The sequence below is a fragment of the Ambystoma mexicanum genome, chromosome 6q (assembly GCF_040938575.1).
Source record: "Ambystoma mexicanum isolate Mex_15411 chromosome 6q, UKY_AmexF1_1, whole genome shotgun sequence".
NCBI classification, from domain to species: domain Eukaryota; kingdom Metazoa; phylum Chordata; class Amphibia; order Caudata; family Ambystomatidae; genus Ambystoma; species Ambystoma mexicanum.
The window spans coordinates 221987788-221993787 of record NC_090937.1 but is presented as its reverse complement, the minus strand read 5'-3'; positions in this window follow the sequence as shown (position 1 = coordinate 221993787).

The window sequence follows — 6000 nt, the reverse complement described above, 5'->3', positions numbered from 1 at the left end:
CCCTTGGCCATGCCCCACAGGCAGCCCATCCACCCTGCTGAAGCCCCCCAGCCAGCCCACGTCACCATGCACAAGTGAGCACTGACTTATGTCCCCCAGCACCCCCCATCCACCCAGCATTGAGGGGCGCCTGCCAGCAGGCCCCCGACTCATGTTCCCCAGCACCCCCATCCACCCAGCATTGAGGAGCACCTGCCAGCAGGCCCCGACTTGTGTCCCCCAGCACCCACATCCACCCAGCATTGAGGGGCACCTGCCAGCAGGCCCCGACTCGTGTCCCCCAGCACCCCCATCCACCCAGCATTGAGGGGCACCTGCCAGCAGGCCCCGACTTGTGTCCTCCAGCGCCCCCATCCACCCAGCATTGAGGGGCACCTGCCAGAGGCCCCAACTCGTGTCCCCCAGCACCTCATCCACCCAGAATTGTGGGGCACCTGCCAGCAGGCCCTGACTCGTGTCCCCCAGCATCCCCATCCACCCAGCATTGAGGGGCACCTGCCAGCAGGCCCCGACTCGTGTCCCCCAGCACCCCATCCACCCAGCATTGAGGGGCACCTGCCAACAGGCCCCGACTCATGTGAGCCAGCACCCCCATCCACCCAGCATTGAGGGGCACCTGCAAGCAGGCCCCGACTCATGTCCCCCAGCACCCCATCCACCCAGCATTGAGGGGCACCTGCCAGCAGGCCCCGACTCATGTCCCCCAGCACCCCCATCCACCCAGCATTGAGGGGCACCTGCCAGCAGGCCCCGACTCATGTCCCCCAGCACCCCATCCACCCAGCATTGAGGGGCACCTGCCAGCAGGCCCCGACTCATGTCCCCCAGCACCCCCATCCACCCAGCATTGAGGGGCACCTGCCAGCATGCCCCGACTCATGTCGCCCAGCACCCCATCCACCCAGCATTGAGGGGCACCTGCCAGCAGGCCCCGACTCATGTCCCCCAGCACCCCCATCCACCCAGCATTGAGGGGCACCTGCCAGCAGGCCCCAAATCATGTCCCCCAGAGCCCCCCATCCACCCAGCATTGAGGGGCACCTGCCAGCAGGCCCTGACTCATGTCCCCCAGCACCACATCCACCCAGCATTGAGGGGCACCTGCCAGCAGGCCCTGACTCATGTCCCCCAGCACCCCGATCCACCCAGCATTGAGGGGCACCTGCCAGCAGCCCCCGACTCATGTCCCCCAGCACCCCATCCACCCAGCATTGAGGGGCACCTGCCAGCAGGCCCTGACTCATGTCCCCCAGCACCCCCATCCACCCAGCATTGAGGGGCACCTGCCAGCAGCCCCCGACTCATGTCCCCCAGCACCCCATCCACCCAGCATTGAGGGGCACCTGCCAGCAGGCCCCAACTCATGTCCCCAAGCACCCCATCCACCCAGCATTGAGGGGCACCTGCCAGCAGGCCCCGACTCATGTCCCCCAGCACCCCCATCCACCCAGCATTGAGGGTCAGCTGCCAGCAGGCCCCGACTCATGTCCCCCTGCAACACGAAAGGAAGCTGCACAATCATGGCCCTCATGTGCACCACAATTCCACAGCACGCCACCCCACTCTTGACATGCAATGATTTCACCAATCCACCACACACCGACATGCCTATGTCACGACACAAATCAAAAGTCAACCATGTACATCAACACATGTAGGCTTCACACACACACTGTTTGCCATAGATTGTGCAAAACCACAATTTGACATGCATGAACCCAATGAGCAAATCCCACACATGGAATTAAAATATCAAAATGTATTATTAACAAAATCAATGTAATGAAATGAAAGTCAAAAAAGAAAATACAAAAATGAAATGAAATGCATGTCCAAAAATATGAAAAATGAAATGTAGATGCAATCCAAATAAATCCAGAAGAAAAATGGTCCAAAATCATTGTCCACCAAAACAAATCCAAAGGAAACGTAAAAATGAAAATCCATTGCCCCATGGTGAAATTCAAAGAAAATGCACACATAAATCCAAAGTCCAACTATGTATAATCAATTTTGAAAGGGTCCATGAGCCCAATGAAAGAAATGAAACCTATCTAAAAAACTACCTAAGAAAAGAACTACATACAAAAGTGTGGGGCATAGTCCAATCACCCCAAAAGAAATGAAAACGAAAAGGAAACCTAACACTAAAAACTATTTACAATGGCGGCAGGCTAGTCCGACGACTCACTTTCTGATGTCCCGGGCCAGGGCATCATCGAACTCCTGGTCAATGTCCTGGAGGCGGTCCTCTTCCATGGCCCTGAGGGTTTGCAAGGACGATGCCATGTTGGACTCCAACTCCCTGAGAATAGCCTCGAGGCACTCAGCCCGACTCAGTGCCCTCCGCATCGAGTTCTCCGCCCTGACCATTGTGATCCATGCCTCTTCTGCCCGCAGCCGCTCCGCATCTATATGCCGGACCAACCGCAGCCACACGGAAGACACAACCATTCCAGGGTCCTCCTGCCCTCTGGGCGATGCCTGCCCCTCTGATGTAGATGGCCCCGAGCCATCCTTGCTCCCACTTAGAGCCTGCTGCTGCTGTCCATGTGCCCTGTCCGATGATGCCTGCACATCCTCCATGTAGGAACCCACCGACGAGGGCCCCTCCCAACAGTGCCAAGTCGCGACACTGCTCTTCGTGATGGCCTGCGTGCTCCCCCCAGGAAGCATGCACGTCATCACGAATGTCACACGTGCGCAACGCGACACCAATCAGGACGGAGCCGATACGGTCATGGGACCCCTCGTCTGCAGGTAGTGGAGAGGCAGATGAGGTGGGCCTCCCCCCTACCTGCGGACGGGCCTGGGACGGGGCATCCCTGCTGGTGCATGGTGGTGCAGTCACAGGGTCCTCTGCGGTGACCTGTGCTGCCCCCCGGCCCTGGACTGCACCACTTGTACCAGTGGTACTACCCCCACCAGGCCCCATGTGCGGCTCAGTAGCAGGCTCCTCCTCCTCTGTGAAGACCACCAACCTGGATGTCTCTGCACCGCCTTCCGCCATTGCAAGCCCCTGTGGGGGCTCAACCGGCCCTTCCGCTACAGCCGTAGTGGCAGACGCGGCACGAGTCCCCTCGCTCCCGGATGATGGCAATTCCTGGCAGGGTGGCTGGTCCTTGCGTCGCCGCCCGGTCGAGGCATCCCCGCCGCTTGGCTGCACAGCATCATCTCTGCCCTCTTCTTCACTCAACGCTGCGTAGAAGGAGACATAGAACATAAGCATCAGGGTACAGTACAATATTCCCCTAGACAGGAAGCAATAACACATGAGTGGCACTGTCAAATGTCACTTCCATCCTGTCCCTCCACAACACATGGGTGAATGCACGCAACACACATGCAGAAACAGGCACGGCGCCTGCAATCAACATCAGCATCCATGTACAAGGGCCTCTTTTAACCAAAATGTTGCCTTCAAACTCACATGCATCATGGCTCATACTGATCCCATGCGCACACATCAACGGAGGGTCATGCATTCATGGCTTGTATACCACAGACACAGTGGATACAACGATGATTGCACTGCATGAGTGAATCTACACATCATCACAGACATGTGTCATGCATCCATGGTGTTTCAAAGTCACACACACACTTCTCAGACACACACACATGTGCACCATACATGTACATGGGAGCAGCACCAATCCCTCACCCCCTCCATGCCCAAGAACAGACACTGGCATGCATTCATGTGTGCATTCCGCATACAGCTCCCCATGTTGCATTGGAACACATGCACCATCCATGTGGTTCACACATTACTGGTCTCACATGCATGAGCATGATGTCCCTGCACATACACATCCATACATGGCCTATGTTACACATAGAGGCAAGTATCAGACTACCAGCACACTGCAACATGCCCTGTCTCACACAGCAATGCTTGGCCACTTACCGCTCAACTCCAGACGGGTCTGCCTCCGAAGGATCTGGCCGTGGATCACTGGGCCTACGCATCCAGGACCCTCATCTGGATGTTGCTCATGCTGACCCGGCACCCCTCTGCATCCTCTGCCTTCACGAGGCGCCGGGCCTTGTAGAGGGTCCTGGACCTGAAGTCCTCCCAGCGCTTCCAGACGTGCTTGATGTCACGGGTTGCCACCCCCTCCGCATTGATGCCAACCACTAAGTCCTCCCAGATCCTCTCCCGTCCTTCCTTGTTGGCGCGTGATGTTACGAAGAGGGCATCATAATGCCCCAGGACATGCTCCACCAGGACACCAACTTCCTTCTCACTGAAGCTGGTGGCCCTCTGCCTCTCTGGCTGGGGGTCTCCAGTGGTCTCAGATGGTGTTTGCCCCGTCATGGCGACCCCCAACGCAGGTGTGGGTGGGCAACTGGGTCCTAGGGCTGGGCTGTGGAGCAATGGTATCCCAGTCGGGAGTCTACTGTTCCAGCAGGGGTGGACACAGAAACTGGACCCCTGCAGATGGCTGACATGCAGGCACCAAATAGCAGGGCATGTGGGCAGAAGGCAGGCAGCAGCAGATGGCTGGTGAGAGCGTGCTCGGGGCTCTTGGGGGCAGGAAAATGTCCTTTTGGGCAAGAGCGTGGTCTTTCGTGTGTTTTCGCGTGGCCAGCTTGATACAGAGTAATTTGGCACATGAAAAAATTGCACGTCAGCGTGAAATTCAAGGAAAGGCCCTTAGCGCATAAGTGACGTTACGCGCATGGGCGTTTCCCTCGTGACGTGTGCATAGTGGTTCAGCGCATGAAAAAACTGCATGTCCGCGTGTGAATGGGTGTAATCTGAGGAAAGGGCCTACGCGCGTAAGCGACACACGCAGGCGTTTCCCCCAGAACGGGTTAAAGGTGAGCGGGGCCAGCAGTTCGCTGTAAATGCCTTTCGTGGAGACCGACGTGTGTTGCTATGTCGTGTTGTTTCGCGCGCCATCACAACTTCACAGCGGATCAAGGAAGTATCTTTTCTTTTGGCGGGGTATTGGCTACATGCATTTTTCATCATCACGCTAGTCTGACGGTGAGTCGCGCACGCTATTTTTCCCACTTCGAGAGCCCCTGTGTACCGCACCCATTTTTGAGGTCATAGTAGCCTGCGTGTCCCACGTGTATGCATTTTATGCGTTACTGGGTGCCACCGCGTACTGTGGGAGGTTAATTCCATGCACGTAGGCTGCAGGGGTTGCGTGCACGGTTTTACTGCAGTTTTGGGGTGCCTGAGCGTTGCGTGACCCGTCACTACATCACCGGGGTCACATACAGCCTTGCAGGTGCAGGGTTGCTGTTAACATCTTGCATCCCAACCCCTTCATCCCAATTGCCCAGGACAATTGTGGTGTACACCTCCCATTGGCACTCCTCCATCTGTGCCGGCACTACTCCATCTGTGCCATGGTTGGGAGGCCACCAAAGGTCAGGGGCGCCTCAGCTGGGCGTCCTCCCCGTGGCGGGCATGCTCAGGGACGTGGCCGGGGTGACCAGGGAGTAGGGGTACTCCAGGGTGTCCAGGGTGGCCGCAGAGAGGGAAGAGGCAGGGGTGCGCCACTTGTGCACAATGTCATGCCACCAGCTCCTGTGGTTCCGGGAGATGCAGCTTCTGCATCTGGCACTGGTGCCCGTGTGACCTAGCAGTCCGTTTCATCGACTGCCATGGGCCCAAGGGTAGTGGTAGCTGCAAGTGCAGCTGTGGACACCACCACCCAGGTTCAGGGTCTGCCAGCGCTGGCTGCGTTGGCACTTGAATAGTCCTTGGAAGATTTCCAACAGGGCAGGAGGGAAACCGTAGGTGCATGCAGGGCTGCCCTGACCGAGACACCTGTCCCTGGGGCAGTAATGTCATCTGCTGCCCCGACCAGCCAGGTGTTGGCAAGTGCAGAAGCAGATGCAGCCAACAACACCCCGGTTGTGTGTCTGCCAACCAGGACAGTCACGGTCAATTACCCTGGCACAGCAGATGTTTCTGCGCAGGGTCCATTAGAGGGCACCCAGCTGCTACTGACGCAAGTTAGGCCTTTGCTCGTCCCT